Here is a 19522-nt window from a genome sequence, read left to right as displayed (position 1 = left end):
AGTTAACAATAAAAATGACTCCAGAAAAAAAAAATTAAATCAAATGAATCATTAAAATGAGAGGGAGATAATGTATTCAAAGCAAAAATCCAATAGGATACCCTTTTTTTTCTTAAAGAGGCTACACGATTACCACTTCTGCTTCAGGCTTAACTATTTCTATGCTAAGAATGTTAAAAATGAGGGATTCATTTTATGTAATTTAGTAAAGTGTCTGTAAATGGGAAGTGTGTTAATCCCTATTCTTATTTGTCTCTGATGTTAATATGAATGTACCCTTACAGACCCAACATTGCGCCACACATACCGTATGCCACAGGGACAACTTAAAATATAAATAACATAGACAAACATGAAAAAGAATCTTTCATTTTCAAGCCCCATTATTAAATGACGAGGAGATATTTGTGTGTTTAGCTCTGAATTTACATATTTTCTATGGCAAATATTCCATCCTGGATAAGAATTTAGCACTTATGAAAAAGTATATAGAAGAAGCTATTTTATTTTCTAAATAAGTAGCTTGTGCATGGTTATTGTAAGCTTGCAAGCAGGGTCTTCTTACCTCTCTCTGTCTGTCTATATTACCAAGTATTGTTTTATTACTGTTTGTTCTCAATCGTAAAACGCAATGAAATTTGCTTTTGTTATATAAATAAATGTTAATGAAATGTTGATAATGAATGAACCTGGGTTTGTCAGGGGAATAGATTTTAAAATTTAGTCCATTTTAAGGCTCTTACAGTTACGGTTTACTGTTTTCTCTATTAACTTATTAAAACTAGTTATAAAGCTGCACCTCAAAATCTCTTGGGCATAGAGTTTATTTTTATTAGCCAGAATTACCCAGATGCAACATATTATTCTCATCTTTATTTTTTTCCATAAGAACTGCATCATACCCCTTTTCAGGAAAATCTTTACTTGAAAGGTTCAATTGTATCTTATAGTCAATATGACAACAATACAATAGAATTCCCTTCAATACAAAGTAATTTGCTTTTCAGATTTTGTTTTGTTTACTTTTTTGTTTACTATTCATGTTAAGGAAAGTATTTGTGTCTTCCTCTTTGTTGTGTGTACAGTTAGTAACTCCTTCCAGACCATAATAATCAAATCCAATAAATGAATGAATGCTTACTAGCAGAATAAGTGACGTTTAAATGAAAAAAAATATGATTTAAAATAGGCTATAAACATTTCCAATTCCACTGGTTTGTCTTTTTATACTATCAATAGGTCACCAATATATTTTGTAAATATTTATGAATCTTTGGGTGTTGATGGAAAATAGCAATTGTTGGACTTTTAATATAAATAAAATCTAATTCCACCAAAGTAATAATAATCTGGAATCATGCATTATCCAAAATGCTTTTCAGTGCAAAATGAAAAGATTCTGTAGGATCTTCTGTAACAATATTGTAAGTAGAATTAACCCCCCAGATGCTTACACATTCAATTTGATAAGTATGCTGAAAAAATTATATATGGGAAGCTCATTAGCAATGCTTTGTTGAATGCTTAAGTTATTCTTATGGTAATTCTTGGAGATATTTATAATTTTCATCTCTCATAGTGTAATTGATAAAATGTCATTATAAAAGAGACTGTGGGGTAAATTTCTCAAGCTGAGAGTTGCCTGTGGGTTTGAAAAGTGGAGATGTTGCCTATGGCAACCAACCGGATTCTAGTTATCATTTATGTAGTGTATTCTACAAAATGATAGCTAGAATCTGATTGGTTGCTATAGGCAACATCTCCACTTTTCAAACCCCTTGGAAACTCAGTTTGGTAAATCTGTCAGGGGTCAGCTGCCTGGTCTGTCCATCTTGGGATTATCAGGATCAGCTATGACTTTTAGCTCTGACATTTGGTTTTACATTGTGCCTGGCCCCTTCAAGGGACCAGCTACAAGTCAGGACTGGAGCTCCTTCTCCTTGATGGTTTGGTAGCCTCACCCCTCACTTCTATTCATCTCCTTTCTTCCCATCAGCTTCCCCTTCATCTTTCAGCACACATGAGGCAGGTCAAGTGTAGAGATGTGGAAGGTCAAGTGTCCTAAATGAGCCAGATAAAGGCGACTTCCACCCACAACATTCAAGCATGTGCAAAACAGGTAAGCATTGTGTTGTGAGAATTCAAGTGTGTGCAGAGCAGGTAAGTATGGTGGTATGGTGTATTGCATGGAAAGAAGTCTTTTTATTAAATATGGGTGCTGTTGATTTAATGTTGAGTCTGTTCAGGGAGAAGGAGGCCTAGAGTGGTCAGTTGCTTATTTTCAACAGAGGGTAGTCAAAGCTAGTAGTCACCTCTTTTGTCCATTTGGGCAGGTACCGCAGACATTGTCTTCCAGGCTCTTAATGCCACTGTCCATTCCATAGAGGCCATAGACCAATCCGTCAATTAATTTCCTTTCTGAACTCCCCAGTATTCTGGAGGGTCTTCTGCAAGAGATTTGGAAATTCACTCTGCTTCTCATTTGGGTACCACCCCCAGTTTAATGGACAGACGGAATGTGACAACCAATCCCTCGAACAATTCCCTGCGGTGCTTTTTCTCGGATGTCCAGGAAGACTGGTCCCAATTGGGTAGAGATCACAGAACAAACTGGTGCAATTAACTGGGGTATACCCCTTCTATGCAAACCACGGGTTCCAACCGGTGGTCATTCAATCTTCACATGCCACCTCTGGGGGACTTTCGGCAGACAAACATTTAAAGAATCTTAAAGGACTGTGGAGAAGGCTGCAAAGTTGAAAGCTGTAGACACTGATAGCTAGCCAAAAAAAGGTTTGGGGACCAGAGGAGATGGGACAGTGTTCTTAGTGGGTAATAAATTGTGTCTCTCAACATGAAACAACCCTCTGAAGATGTTCTGGTTCAAACTGGGGACTAGATACATTGGTCTATACCCAATCAGTGGAAAAATTACTTCAGTAACATAGAGGCTACAGCTACCAACTTCCTTTTCAGAACAATCCAGTGTTCCACATTTAAGTTCTGAAACTGGTATATCCTAGATGAGTGGTGGTTCCTCCTCCCACAGTGGAGGTAGAGGACCACTTACAATATTGCAAGAATATTGGGTCTGTCTCTTTAACGTTACAGCTGTGATTAGTCTTTACACATTTGTCATTAAATAAGGGTGCGCTCCTCTCCTGACCTGATTGGACCTTTGGATCTATCCGTCTTTGTCAATCATAGAAGTTACTCTGGACTCCTGCACATCCTGCTCTCTGAGATTCTGCTTACCGGTTTCTGATTCAACTCAGAATGTACAGCCTTGGCAACCACCATTCAAAGACTTCAGACTCTACAACCTTGGCAGACAGCATATAGAGATTTCTGACTCTACAACCTTGGCAAACAGCATACAAAGACATCAGAATCTGTACCGTAGCAAAACAGCATTACTACTCCAACATCTTACATACTACATCCAGCTTACTTTGAATCCTCTTTGTGAGTAGAGCAGACAGAACATAGAGCTGCATATAGAACAATGGTTTGCTGGCTAGGAGGAATATATCCCTCTGCCTGCTGATACCACATTGATGGGCTCTGGGCTTGTTTCATTTGTGCTTGGAGTTTTGATGCCTTTGGGTGGTCAAGAATGTTGCACACTCTCCATTATAATGATTGCATTGTGTTAGTAGAGTGTCTGTTTCTACGACCTGAACTTTTATTATTTTGTGTGAAGTACTGCCAGTGTCTCTGGAAATCTTTAATTCATTACATCTGTGAGAAACTGCCATTACTAGAGACTTTGTTCTGTGCTTTTACATCAGTAGCATACCGAGCTCTCTCTGTATATGATCATTGGTTACTTTGGATGTTTTCAACATATTCAAATAAACTCCCAATTGTCTCCTGCCCCTATCATACATTGAATTGCCTAAAAAATATAGAGCAGAGCAGTACCTAGTGCGCTGGAAGGGCTTCAGTCCTAAGGACCGCTCTTGGATTAAGTCAAACAATGTTTACTCACCTGCATTGCTCACCAAAATTTTCAGGCTGAATTCTGGCATGCTTAGATGGTCATATCTGGAGTCTGCTCCGCAAAGGTAGAGGCCAGGGGTACTCTGAGTATTCACATTAGTAGTTCAAGGTGACATCTGTTAGAAAACAATTACTGTGAGTATTCATAATACCAGTTCCAGATGACAGCTGCTACAAAACTATATACAATGACAGCTACAAACTCCTTTCTCCCGAATAATTCCTGTAATCAACACTCTGCTAAGAACAGCAATCTAGCAAGTCACCTCACCTGGACTATTGCACAGCTTCTGTGTTTTGCATTCAACCCTTCAGTGAAAAGGTGAACTTCAGTCAGGAAAATTTATCTCACCTATTTGCCATCTTTAAAAACGTCCCTCAGTTCTACCAAGCCTTTGCAAGAGCAAAGTTTTGTTTTGGATGTCTCTGCTTGTGCTTTGAAAAAGACTTTGTATAACTGTACCTATTCTACCTTCTCCATCCATCGACCTTGGCTTCATCCCCATTATTCTACCTGCTCCAATGTCTTGACTTTGGCTTTGTCCAACACGATTCTACTTTCAACAATCCTTTGACTTCAGCTTGTACCTTACAATCAGTTCTCTCAAGACTAAAAGCTTGGCTGGACGTGGTTTGTCTCTGATTGCTACCGCAGCCAGGCATCTATAAGTTCAGTGGGAGTGACTAGTGCTCTGCACAGAGGTCCTTCCACCTTGGCACACAAGGGAGAACAGCTTTGCAGAACCCTCCTCTACCATATCTGTAGTATATGTGACAATGGGATATGATATGTGACAATTTGTCATATATGATATATATATGTATGATATAACTATCATCTAATATATATAAGTCTAGCGGCGTGTGTTAGTCTGTGTGTGGAAAAAAAACAAACAAGCTGCAGCGCCACCTGCTGGGTGGAGTTATACACTGACCTACTAAATTTTTAGCATTATCTAATATATAAAAGTAAAAGCCTAGCGGCATGTGTTAGTGTGTGTGTGTGTGTGTGTGGAAAAAACTTTTTTCTCAGAAAGGGCTCATCCAATTGACCTGAAATTTGGTATACTGACATTATTTGACAAAAAAATTTAGAATAGTGAAGTCAGTTAACTTCCATCATCCCCCCTTCCCCCCCCCCCGTGGGAGGGGTAGTAAAGGCTAAATTTACAAGTTGAGGGCTCAAACTCATTTTCGTGAGGTAATTTTACCTCATGAACACACATGTGTAGCGGCGTGTGTTAGTGTGTGTGTGTGTGTGTAAAAAACTATTTTCTCAGAAAGGACTCATCCAATTGACCTGAAATTTGGTATACTGACATTATTTGACAAAAAAATTAGAATTGTGAAGTCAGTTAACTTTCATCCTCCTCCCTTCCCCCCTTGGGAGGGGTAGTAAAGCCTAAATTTACGAGTTGAGGGCTCAAACTCATTTTCGTGTGCTAATTTTACCTCATGAACACACATTAAAAAGGGTGCTTGCATCTGGAAGTAACGCTCTTCCCCTGAGGAGGCCTGGGCTAGGCCCAAATGCATGACAAGAACCTTTTTAAGACCTTGGGGTAAATGTATGAACCTCCGGATTCTTCAACTCCGGCGAGTTCAGCGTCTTCAGCGCTTAAATTTAAAGCGGCGCTGCCTTGTAAAGGGAGACTTCCCTTTACAAGGCAGCGCCGCTTTAAATTTAAGCGCTGAAGACGCTGAACTCGCTGGAGTTGAAGAATCCGGAGGTTCATATATTTACCCCCTTAAGTAGCTTAATTTGACTAGAATGTATGAGTATCATGCACGGTTTAACTTGTATATCATATATACATATATGATATATGATAGTTAGGTAGAGTGCATATGTGACAAGTGGCAGTAAGGTGGGGTACATATGTAAAAAGGGGAGAGTTGGGGATTATAGGAGTCAAGCGATGAAATGGGAGGCATATGACGCAAACACAAGGTGGAGAAACAAAATATGACACAGGACCAGGCGGCATTTGTGTGTAGCATGATCTCAATTACCTGTAAAATTATGTGCACTATGCCTTGTCACTGAAGTGTGTATGCATAATGTATGTTTGACATGTAGTTGAAACTTCTGTATGTGGCTGGGCTCCATGGCTTATAGACCAATACTATGATTATGTTCCGCTGCAAATAATTTTATCATCAATTAAAGGTTTTTGTTTTAGGGAACTCGGAAAGACCACCCTCTGGTATAATCCTTGTCCATTCTAGGTTCTCCTGCTCAAACCAACAGGTAAGCCCAGTAAGCAAATACCAATATTTTAACAATGGTGATCTAGTGTCATAGTCCAAATAGTTACAATTATTATTGTGCTAGATTAAAAAAGTGTTTAAAGAAATGCCAATTTTATAATTTTAGAAACGCTTTCCAGAGATGCTTTGGAATGCCCCTCTAAGCTCTGTCTGCACTGTGCCTCCTCCGTCACTCCCCTCTGCCATCACATGAAATGCTGAGGGTATGTGCGCCTGTGTCTGACTGTTTCTCTCCCTGGCAGCCACTTTTTTTTGCCAGAGATTTTTTGAAATGGAGATAATGATTTGTAGGTGGATAGCTAATAAAAATTAATGATGCATGCTTAAAAGGTACTTAACTTGCTATATAAGAAAAATAACTATGTGGGATTGCTGCTTTAAATAATACATTTTTATTTTAAACGATGATCAATTATGCTATTTTCACCAACCTAAGTAATATTTCCTTGGACGCAGAAGAAAAACATTTTCTTTCGCACTCTTTTAAACTTTTTTTTTTGCCAATGGCCAAAAACTCAGAGGGACGAAGCCTTTAGGCAAAAAAATTGAAAACACTACTGAAATGGAGACGAGATAATCCTCCGGGACCATCTCTCACATGTTTGTAGAATCTGTTCAAACGAGCGTTTAACTCTGCCCTGTAACAAAAAAGAAATACTTTTATACATCTGATTGACTGAGTAACAAATGGAGGTTTTATTGATCGTAAATGTCTTTACAAATTGAAATATTAATGACTCATTCAGTATTTTATTGCACACTCTGTAGAAATGGAAAAAGACCATTAACCCCTTGTTACTAGGATGGCCTAACCTACACTTCAATATTTTGTGATTTAAGCTGAAAGGTAATTTCATATTTTTTTAAATACACATATAATTGTATGTAATTGAATGATGTGCACAAAATCCATGATTGAAATGATTTAGAAGGGATTTCATCAATATTTGGATTCAGCTCAGTCAATACACTTTTGGCCCAAGGCTGTTAATTCAACTTGCTAGTGTTAATCACAATTATTATATGGGTTAAATCTGTATTGCATGTCTGCACAGATTTTTGCTGCAACCACATTGCCTCCCTATTGAGCACTTGCATAGTTTGCCTAGTGGATAATACAGTTCTTGCACTACTAAATGCAAACATGATTTAATTGTGATTGTACCTAGCAGGGCATAATGATATTGCTATTTATTTAAGTTAGATTTCAAATAAGATGTGATTAAGTTTACCACTGAATATATGTAAGTTAGCATAAAGACTTGCTTCTTCAGTAAAATCTCTTTCACATTTACAGTAGGACTAACATGTAGGACCCTGTATTCATATATTGATACAGAAAAGTGTTCAAGTTTTACATTTGTAACCCAGGAACATGTATTCACCAATATAGATTACCTGGGTTATTTTTATGCTACTTAATTATTTATTAACTATATACTGAGGCCTAGAGAACTCGCCGCATGCCAAACCCTTCATCAGGATCCCAAACCTCAACTTAAGGCACTTCCTTCCTTCATGAGACAGATTGAAATTCATTACCAGTCACTTTGTGGTGCATCATACTTTTGTAAACTGTGTTTACATCACTGAGACTTATGGAGCTGTGTTATCAAGCACAAATACTTTCCCAGTCAATACAACATGATTGTGGGGTCAGGCACTTGTTAATATAAACACCTACAGCCTATATGACATCTGGAGAATCCATTGGGAAACATCAACATGTTTAATATTAATATGTCTGTTATTTGGCTTACAAAAAATAAGCATTTATTTTTTGCTATATTGTTACTTAATAAAAAAGCAAATCTAGAAGCTTATTTTATTAACCAATTTTATTAACCAATTTCCTGTAACAATCTAGTAGCCAATGGGTTAATGCCTGCAAGTGCTGAATCTCAAATGAGGTTTCAACTTGTCAAAAAATTTCTTTTATATAAGAAATCCAGGCAGGGTGAGTAGGACGTTTCTGTGTACCAGTTGTAATGACAGAATTAGTTGTTTTTCTGCCTTGCATTATTGAAATGATTGTGCACCAGTAAGAGGGAATTTTTTACTCCTCCAAATACAAATGCTAATTCCGGAGGTGAAAATAGTAAGCTCATTATTTCGGGACAGCTGAAGTTTGTATGAAAGACTGAAGTTTAGCAAGGAAACAGAATTTCACTAACTCAGAAGCTGCATATATGATATATTTAATGTACTGGCACACGTTTTTTTACTGAGCTGTCTGTTACAAATACAGACTATTCCAGTATCTCTCAGTATTGGTCCCCAGGGATGCTACCTGTAGATTTTCTAAATGCTCCTATTTGGGTGCAGTAAATGGCTGGATAATTAACCTCATTGTCCTCAAACAGGAATGTCCTGGAAACTGGAATTTTTGGTAAAGGATTTGAAAATGACTGGTTTAGGGGATCCTAATTGTTTTCCTTATTTTTGTATCCTACTAGATATAATATTGCAAATAAAAATTATACAGTTTTAGTGCAAACTATTTTTTATTAAAATATGATTAGCAATAAGTTAATTTGTTGGTAAGACATGGGATTGATACAGAGTGAGTACATTTTACGTCCAACTTTCGATAAAAACATAGTGAACCATTTTTCTGCATCTTGACTAGAGATGAGCAAAGTTGCAGCAATATTTCATACAGGTTTCATGCAGATTGTATATCACAGTCGAACAGTCCATTTTGCAGAGGTGAAGTTCTGGCGATACAATCTTCAAGTTCTGCTTTTGATTCATCATTCCACTGAATTGCCATGTAGCACTGTATTTGTTAATTTATATTTCACTGAATTTATATCTATGCATAGCATTAAGGGGCCGTCAATCAATTCATTCTGTTGTATGGTGTGGTTAGGATGGAACTGGAAATTCTCTGCGGGAACAAAATGATAGATGGAATTCTGTGCTGGACACTTTATACCATATTCCACCAGAGAAACATGCAACATTTAAATGCAGAATATTCCAGTGAAAATTTTGCTTAAGTCTAATCCTGACCTATAAGTTAAGAACCATTAGACTATCCTGGTAGAAACACAAACACTCATTGATACAGTGTACACTAATAAAACAGTTTTTTAAAACTATAGGACAGAGTTAGGCAACTTTCAGCCAAGTCCTATTTGATTTGTGACCTGTTGGCTGTAGAGTTACATGGTACCAGCCATCTCTAAAGTGTACACTCCTGTTCAATGTTAGAGACATCAATTGTTGCCTTTAGGAGTTATGAAGTAATACCCTTTATAATCCTAACTTTTCTGACTTGGTGTTACCATGGTGATATCTCAGTGTACATATTGTTACCATATCTGCTGTACAAGTCTAAACACATATCCATTACACATGCTGCATGGCTGCATTAGTAATTAGTTTGCATTAAGGATGAGCGGGCTCGGATTCCGCTAATGCGAGCCCACCCGAACAGTGCGGATCCGACAGGATCCGAGCACTGTTCGGGTATTTCCGGCGCCAAAAAAAATGAAACTGAGGCTCTGACGTCCAAGTCTCGCGTCGGATCTCGCGAGACTCGGATTGCATAAATTCCCCGCTAGTGGCCGCCATTTTCATTTTTCATATTTCCATAAAATAGGAACTGCAATCTATATTACATTTAATACGTTCAATTTTTAAGCAGTGCAAGAGAATAGGTACTGCAATCTATATTACATTTACTACGTTCATTCTTTAAGCAGTTCCAGAGAATAGGTACTGCAATCTATATTACAAGAGAAAGTGAGGGAGGAGCTGGTAAACCATTGCGATTCCACCAAGCATGTAGCTCTTGTGGATGAAGCCCTTCGTACGCTTTGCCAGGATCCGCGGGTGGTCACTATTTTAAAGGCAGAGGAATACATTCTGGCCACCGTTCTCGATCCTCGGTTTAAAGCGTATGTTATGTCTCTGTTTCCGGCGGACACAAGTCTGCAGCGGTGCAAATACCTGCTGGTCAGGAGATTGTCCTCTGAAGAGGACCGTGACATGCCAACAGCTCCACCTTCATTTTCTTCCACATCTATGGCTGCAAGGAAAAAGCTCAGTTTTCCCAAAAGAGGCACTGGCGGGGATGCTGATAACATCTGGTCCGGACTGAAGGACCTGCCAACCATTGCAGACATGTCTACTCTCGCTGCATTGGATGCTGTCACAATAGAAAAAATTGTGGATGATTACTTTGCTGACACCATCCAAGTAGACATGTCAGACAGTCCATATTGTTACTGGCAGGAAAAAAAGGCAGTTTGGAAGCCCCTGTACAAACTGGCTCTATTTTACCTGAGTTGTCCCCCCTCCAGTGTGTACTCGGAAAGAGTTTTTAGTGCAGCGGGGAACCTGGTCAGTGAGCGGCAAAGGAAGTTGCTTCCTTAGAACGTTGAAAAAATGATGTTCATAAAAATGAATTATCAATTCCTCAATCAAGTACAGCACTGCCCTCCAGATAATACAGAGGGACCTGTGGTTGTGGAGTCCAGCGGGGACGAATTGATAATGTGTGAGGATGAGGAAGTACACACTGAAGGGGGCCAGGAATCAGAGGATGAGGATGAGGATGACATCTTGCCTCAGTAGAGCCAGTTTAGTTTGTACAGGGAGAGATGAATAGCTTTTTTTGTGTGGGGGCCTAAACAAACCAATAATTTCAGCCACAGTAGTTTGGTAGGCCCTGTCGCTGAAATGATTGGTTTGTTAAAGTGTGCATGTCGTATTTCAGCAACATCAGGGAGGGTGGGTGGGAGGGCCCAAGGACAATTCCATCTTGCAACTCTTTTTTTGGCATTATGTGCTCTTTGGGGCCTAGTTCTATCTCCATCAGAGATATTCCTGCAGGCCATGTCACCGGCACAGCTATGTTGGTGTTAGACGTGCGCTGCATACTCTGTCTGATTTAGCAGAAGCAAGCCATTGGCCTTGATAAGCAAATAGGCTTTCCGTGATATTACATTGTCAGGGATTAGGCTAAACAGAGTGTCATGATATTTGAGATCCCTACCTTACCTACACACAGCGTATACAGCACTGCAATTTGTTCTATCATATTAATGTTTAGATAGGGTCTCTCCATATTAACACACTCCGCTTGCTCACATCACCCAGTGAAGCAAGCGCTATATAAGTGCCAACTTTTAGACACGTTAGGCAGCGTCTTTAATGAGAATACAGTCTCTATATAATTGTGAGTGCTTTAAGATCTTACATGACCTTTAATCAGGCCACTTTAGTCGCTGCTCTATTACAGATCTCTGTCCAGTGATCATCATGCATATTTTTGCAGAATCAAGTTAAATATATAAACAGGGTCTCCTAGAATACGTACTATTTTATTTAAAGGAGTTTTAAGGGGCATTACACTCTAATTGAGAGACTCATCATTTCTGAATAAACAAAATTATATAATTCTTGTTAAGTTCCAAAAAAGAGGAACTGCCATTTCTATTACTACGTTCTTTGTTTTTGTAGTTCAAAAAAGGAGTAACTGCCGATTCTATTAATACTTTCTTTCTTTCAGTAGTTCCAAAAAATAGTAACTTCCATTTATATTACTACGTTCTTTGTTTTTGTAGTTACAAAAAAGAGGAACTGCCATTTTTATTACTACGTTCTTTCTTTCTGTAGTTCCAAAAAAGAGTAACTGGCATTTTTATTACTACGTTCTTTCTTTCTGTAGTTCAAAAAAATAGTAACTTCCATTTATATTACTACGTTAATTGTTTGTGCAGTCTCAAAAAAGAGGAACTGCGGTCTTAACATCTATGTTGGTTTTAGACGTCCATCCGGTGTCCGCCATCTGTGCAGTGGAATTCAGACCTGTTGAGGGTGATATATTGTGGCCCCGGTACTAAATTGGGTACCGGGGCCACTCCACTACGCAGTCCAGATAGATGCGTATCAGATATTAAACTACATTCAGTGTTGGGGGAAAATCCAAAAATAATTAAAATGCACTGTCATGATCGAAAACAAGAGGTATTAACACGCTAGAACTCCACCCTCTATATGCTGCAGAGGATGGAGGAGCAGCCATATGTGCAGTGGAATTGAGACCAGTTGGAGGAGGTATTGTGGCCCCGGTACCAAATTGGGTACCTGGGCCACTCCACTACGCAGTCCAGAAAGCTACCGCGGTGCAACGTTTTGGACTAAAAAGAATATTGTGAGGTGTGAGGTGTTCAGAATAGACTGGAAATTAGTGGAAATGATTGTTATTGAATGGTATTGAGGTTAATAATAGCGTAGGAGTGTTAAAAAACCAATATAATGTATTTTAGCGCTTTTTATGCTTTTTTAAAAATAAATCAGAACCCAAAACCCTAAATCAGAACCAAAACCTTTCGTCAGGTGTTTTGGCAAAACAAATCAGAACCCAAAACCTCAAGCTAATCAGAACCCAAAACACTAAAAGTGCCCGGTGCACACCCCTAGTTTGCATGTATGCAGCCTTTACTATGCAAGCATGCGGCTTGTGTAATGGATATGTGTTTCAACTTGTACAGCAGATCTGGTAACAATATGCACACTAAAATATCGCTATATTTGTCCATATTTACATGGTCATATTGTAACCCCAAGTCTCCGAAGCTCTGTTGACTAAACAATAATAAAATACAAACATCCTAGCCAAATGCAGGTGCTGATAAAAGTACAGAGTAGACAATCATACACTGTAGAGTTGGATTCATGATACACAGACATGATCTATACAGAGGATTGACATGTACATATATCTTTCTACAATACCTAATGGCATATATTCTTGAATAAGTATCTTACATTAGCAAATTACATCATGTCCATATAGTTAAGAATTTAGTGAGGTGTTTTTAATGCTTGTGAATTTTTTTTTGAAGGCATATGATTCCCTTTAAACTTGTTTTAATCTATTTTTGACACTTTTTGTACCTTTAAAATTGTATGTGGTTTCAATGATCATTATAGGCAGTTGTATTCCTAATATGTGTGACATTTGATGCTGACCATTTACACATTCTGATCAAAGTTTAGTCATTGTAATGTAATTGGATCTGTGAGCAATTTGCATTATTTCAGTCCAATCAGATTCCAGTATAAATTGCCTGCATTTCAAGAACAATTATTTAACCTGAAACATGCGGCTAAGTGTTCATTGGTCAAACATCCTGCTGTATCAAATCCAATTCAATTGGGCGAATATAGTGGAACATTATCAGACTGATGTTGGAGGGAGGCTGACTGAGAGCCAGGTTTGTAAATGAACCCACAACATCCCTATTCAAACGTTTTAATAGAAGCATTGAGCATGAGATGTGTTGCTTTCAATATGTTCTAAAGAATGTGGATGGATGCACTTGCTGTTTTTTGCAACATACTACAGTTATACAGATTCTCCAATTTCATGGTATTGCCTAGGTGCATGTTTAGTCTCTAACCTTTATTTCCATTGTTTTACAGAATTGCGCAGATGTACACAAACTATGGGCAGTCGCAAACACATGTGTATACTCAAACATAATGGACTGCACAGTCATGGGTACACAGAATGTTACGTTGGTGCACAGCTTTAAGTTGCAAATGCACCTGAATAAGTTGAGGTCTAGTATTTGATTATTGCCCAATATAGGCATTCCTTTCTGATACAGGGTAAGATCAATATCTTGTGGACTTCCTGCATATTTTTGATTTTAGCTTGTGACTAGAACTATAAGTTCTGTTTCTGCACTTCAACACTAGCCTGCATCTAACATCTTTGGAATAAAGTATGCCTTTCTGTGATTAATGAACATCTTGGGCGCATACACAAGACCTGGGGGGACCAAGGACCAGTTATCATATTTAGCTTGAATTAAAATGGAGTTGCTGTAGGTGAAATCCATGCTAGCCTGGTACCTGGCCGTCCATGAACAGGGTTTGGGCCCAAATGTGACAAGAGCATGGCATTCACAACGTCTTTTAATAACATACGGTAAGGGGCTTCCTGTGATCTGCAGTAAACATTAGAGGATTATTTAAACAGGGATTGAAAAGTTCACCGTGCCCAGTAATACTATTAAATCATCATTGGCTGGTCATGGCTGGTTCTAGCAAATTAATTTGTAAGAAACATTTAAACAGTGTGAAATGAGCATGTGTTTAAAATCAGGCCAATGTGTAGTACAGTGACTACATCAGCAAATTATTATCCTGAATAACTTTATCTATTTATTACAAACTGTCACTACTTTTTATCCCTGTGGCATTACAAGCATGAGTTACAATATTCCCTTGAGAAAAAGGGTGACGTATCATGATAGTATATAATAATTATAATTTCTTTGGCTGATAAAGTTTTTATGGCAAATAATCGTAATATAAATGTGTATATACATTATGGCCCTGATTTACAGTTTAACATCCAAGTCCAATTGGGGTAGGTAAAAGTGTGCTTTGCCACACTGGACAAGCACAAAAAAAGTGTCTGAATTTAGAGTTGAAAGTAACTTGCATTTGTGGTCCCACTGTGTCTGAAAATTTAACTTTAGTCTATAACAAAGGGTTGATGTTAAGATACATGCTGTATATTTTTTTTCTAGTCCACACTATTGTGGAGCTACATATTCTACCAGGTCCTGACTGCCAGAACATACTGATGTTTGTAGTTGCACTGGCAGCCATGGGCATGCTGGTACTTGCAATTCCACAAATACCAGAATACCCAAGTGTAACGGGGAAGGTGGTTGGCACCCCAAAAGTAGTATAAAGAAGTATTCTACAGGTCCGGTGGTATGATAGAGAGACAAAGGCCTCCCCAGTAGTGTTGGAATAAAACAAGGAACACAGGAATAAAACTGGATACATTTGTGGGGTTTTTCTCTTTGTTTGTGGCATAAGGCTTTTCCACAGCAGCAGATCGGTAGCGATAGTGTAGAGAACAAATAGCACAAATCCATCAACATGCAACGTTATTCAACATGTCACAAAATAAATAACATTTTAGGAATCTTGGTTCAACAATATGCAAACTTAAATCAACACAAAACGTTTAGTGCAATTATACAGATTATACTTATCAGACAAAAATCAGCAGAGATGTAACAAGGATTAATCTAGTTTGTTCAGGTTAGATGCTTTCTAGTTCACTTTGTGATATACAGAACCCAATGGGGTAAATTACAATCCACAGGTTTAAGTGAAGTTTCAGCTGACACATGCAGCTTATTTACTTGTACAAGTTGAAATCATTAGTCGACATAGCAATCCGTCTAATGGAATAAGCAACTCTCTCCCAGCAACTATAGGGTTAAACAACTTGCAATTCTCTCATCAGCCTCCATTTTAGGCAGTTTCAGTCATCTTGCAGATAACTTTAAATACAGCAGATTTGGCTGGAACAAACTCTTCCTTTAGCCAGTGCTATAACACCTCTCAATAGTAATATTACAGTCCTGGTCATCTTTCATAACACAGTTGAACATAGCAAAGCAAAAGAAACTTATCTGTCTTCATAGGAGTTCTGCTGACATCTCATGGGCAGTGGCAAGTTACGTCTTTTCCTATACTGCAAAGGTAGTTCTTTCTGGGCTGACTGCAAACATCCCTGAGGACAACAATTCGGCCATAGCATTCAGTGGCTCTTTGTGGAAAGATCCTCTATTAGCTCAGCCAGCAGTCACACACATCACTTCTGTCCCTAGCCAGTCCGTTTTTGGCTCCTCTCCTTTTCCCCAAGAATCTCCAGGAGCCTTCTAGTACATTCTTGGGCTCTAGAGAGCAGCCTGGGCTGTAGTTTGCAGTTTGTCCACCCAAAAATGACCAACACAATTTGCATTTAACTTCCTAGATGCACTCTGGGAAACTATAGTTTTCTGAATGAGTGCATACAGTAATATACCTGTGATTTGCAGGGTATTACACAAGTAGTTAATAGATGCCAGTGCTTGCTGGTACTCATAGTTCCACAATAGTAATTAATCTATTATTGACTTTACTAATACCCTGACACACACCACATAAGTGATGCCAGCCCTAGTGCTATTCACCATGGGCAGGAGCTGGCTGACAACTTTTTGCCTGGATGGATAGTCCAACTGAGTGGTGCATTGTGTGCCACCACTAGAGGATGAATAACCAAGCAATGGAGGTTTCATGTCTAAACTGCATTGCAACCCTCCCCCCCCCCTTCTCCATTCCTACCATCACAAACCAGGCAACGTTCCCATATGTGCCTGCTTTCTACCTGTTAAATGTCATTATTATATCTCTCCTGGCAAAACAAAATACATGTTTTGCATGTGTATGTAACATGAAACCCACATTTAGTTTTCAATGGTCCAATCCACCCAGCTTCCGCCTGTAGAGCATGCAAAATGCTGACAGGCCCACCTCTTTGTCACAATATATCTTTTTTTACATTATCTGTACATCTTTACATTAGCTATAGCTTGACAGAGCACATATAGTGCTGGAATTGTCACAATAAGCATATAAACATTATTCTGACACCCACACTCAACAAATTCTCATCATGTGAGTTCTTCAAACTTGGGTATTGGCTTTGTCAAAGCATCTGCTATCATCATCACTGCATCACATTGTTTGTAATAGCTGACAATGGACTTTAACATGCTGTTTATTTTATATATGTTGCGTCCAATTTAAACCTATGCAGCCATAAGCCATTCTCTGTCATTTGGAAAACCAAATAATAGAAAGGAATTAATATTTCAGTGAATTTCATAACAAAAATGCCGTTCAACCTTTGTGCTAAATCTTTTGAGCAGTAATGGGACAATTATCGTAAACAATAAATCTGTTTTTAAAATGTTTGCTTTTCTATTCAATAAAAGGAATGCACATATTCAAAAAATGTAATTGGGAGCATAGTCTAATGGTTGGGTGATTTTCTAAATGCAACCCTACACTCCCCCATCTTACACTAACAACATATTTCACTTACTCTCTAGACAATGAATGTAGTATAGAAAGAAAATAACCTTCCACTAATATTGTGAATTTGTTCATAATCTATCTTAAAGAGCAATCATTTATATACCAATTCCAGATGACTTTATCATTCTACATTTCTTTCAAGTGCTGTATTACAAGTGAAATATGTGTCCACTAAGCATACGGGTGGTAATCGTTTTGACGATTACCACCATTACGACACGCATAATTACTGCAAAAAAACCCCGAAAGACTTAAAAAACAAAAGCAAATTAAACAGAATTACCTTTAATCCGACGCTGGAGATGACCGATGGACACAGCATGGTGACAGCAAGGTATTCCGATGAAAGAACTGTGCGGCAATGCAATTTGTCATCATCGCGATGTCTGTCAATCTACATTTAAAGGCTCTGGGGGCCCAGGGCACTTAGACGGGATCACCTATGATGTAAAATGTTTATCATTTTAGACAAATTTTAGACAAATACATAGGCAATTCTGTGTGCACTACTGTTAGCTGTTAGGTGCACGCAGCTCTGCATTAACGAGCAGTACTGTGTGAAATGGGACATACCTCTGAACTGTCCTTACAGTCGGACCAAATCCTGACTAAGTGAGACAGTCACGCATATTCAGGACTGTCCTACCAGATTCAGGACAGTTGGCAGACTGTCCTCCTCTCTCCTACCTGTTTTTGTCACTTTCACTACCTGCGGCTGCTGGTTTATTTAGCTCAATTTCTGTTTGTCTGGATCCTGGAATGTTGTGTACCCTATTTGGAAAAAAAATGGGTACATGAAATTCAGAAAACTCCATCCAGCCCCGGTTTTAAATCAGTAGCACCCACATTTAATTATTAGGCCTCCCTCCAGCCCCAACATTAAAATAATAGTATTCATATTTGACAAATAGATCTATTTCCCTTCCTCCAAACAGCTCTAGCAATTAATTAATAGCATTTGTGTTTAATAACTATAACAATTTCCCACAACCATCACCGGCACTAAATATCCATATTCACAATTAATAAATAGTCCTCCTCACCAAAGTCAGCCCCACATTCAATAAATAGCCCCAAACCACCCCAGCATTAAATTAAAAGTCCTGTTACCTTACCTCAAATAAATAGGCCCCACTATTATATTAAATAGCCCCACCATCACCCCACAAATAAAAGAATAGCGCCCACCATTAAATAATTAGCTCCATCCCACAGTCAATAATTAAATAGCCTACCTCCCACACTAATGACAGTAGAGCCCTCCTCACAAAACTCAACCCCACATTCAATTAATAGCCCCAAACCACACCAGCATTAAATTAAAGGTCCTTTATTTCACATAAAATGAATAGGCCCCAATATTAAAATAAATAGCCCCACCAATAAATTAAATAGCCCCACCAATAAATTAAATTGCCCCACCATCACCCCACAAATAAAATAGCCCCCACCTACACTCCACCATTATACTAATAGTTTACCTCGCACCCACATTATATTAAGATGCTGCACATATAGAGAGGGAGAGAGAGAGGGGGGCGGATCCTAAGATTTGCGGCAAAATGAAATAAAGTGGCTGGTCCCGGAGTTTTGCTGTCCAGCCCAGCCCACCCTTGGGGCGATTAATGGAGTATTAAATGTCTGTGGGCTGAAAGGTGACCAGCACAACAGGACTTTGTCTTTGAAGAAATGTGCAGTGCTGCAATTGGAAGAAGGAAGACAAGAGCAGGTATGCGGGAGCTGGTGTTGGTCTTTGTGGAGGTTGGTTGGAGCAATGACCAGGTGTAGGCTGTAGGAGCACTTTTGGGAAACTATCGTAGAGCAAAGGGGAACAGGCTGCAGCTTCTGTGAAGATAGCTAGGACCATAGATTGGGTAGCTTGGGGTACTTGAAATTTGTCAGAGCTGTGTATTTGTGTGCAATTGGAAAAGCTTCCATTACTGGAATTTACTCTGTGGGACAGCAGATACTTTCCGGCATGCACAATTGCAGGACAATTCGATTCAGCAGAGTGGGATGTTATACGCACCCTTCTGCCACAGCCATATGCAGCAACCTCCTATAAATTGTATAATTCTCTACATTAACTTTTCTCATGATAATATAGATTATGTTAATCCATTACCTCTAATGTGGCAAAATATTACATAGTATTGTATACAGATGGAACACATTTCTTTGGGACTAATTCTGTGACTTGGCCAAACCGTATACAGAAAGGGCATGCTGGTATGCTGTTATATAATGTGTCAAGCGCATTATTCTTTTCTGAAAACTTAATGTTTGGACTATCACGGGTTGTTCTGCTTGTAAAACCTAGCACAAAGCCTTGCAA

The 19522-nt window shown here is 38.6% G+C and overlaps 1 long non-coding RNA gene across 1 annotated transcript in view; it reads left to right on the top strand.

Annotated features, from left to right (window-relative positions):
• Nucleotides 1-19522, top strand: part of LOC142100076 (uncharacterized) — an 86737-nt gene that overhangs the window by 45048 nt on the left and 22167 nt on the right. Inside the window, exons 2-3 of the long non-coding RNA XR_012678687.1 lie at nt 1997-2119; nt 6186-6253. This is a non-coding gene — a long non-coding RNA (uncharacterized LOC142100076). The remainder of the gene's footprint in view (nt 1-1996; nt 2120-6185; nt 6254-19522) is intronic.

This window comes from Mixophyes fleayi, chromosome 8, assembly GCF_038048845.1.
Source record: "Mixophyes fleayi isolate aMixFle1 chromosome 8, aMixFle1.hap1, whole genome shotgun sequence".
NCBI classification, from domain to species: Eukaryota; Metazoa; Chordata; class Amphibia; order Anura; family Limnodynastidae; genus Mixophyes; species Mixophyes fleayi.
This window is presented reverse-complemented; position numbering and strand designations above follow the sequence as displayed.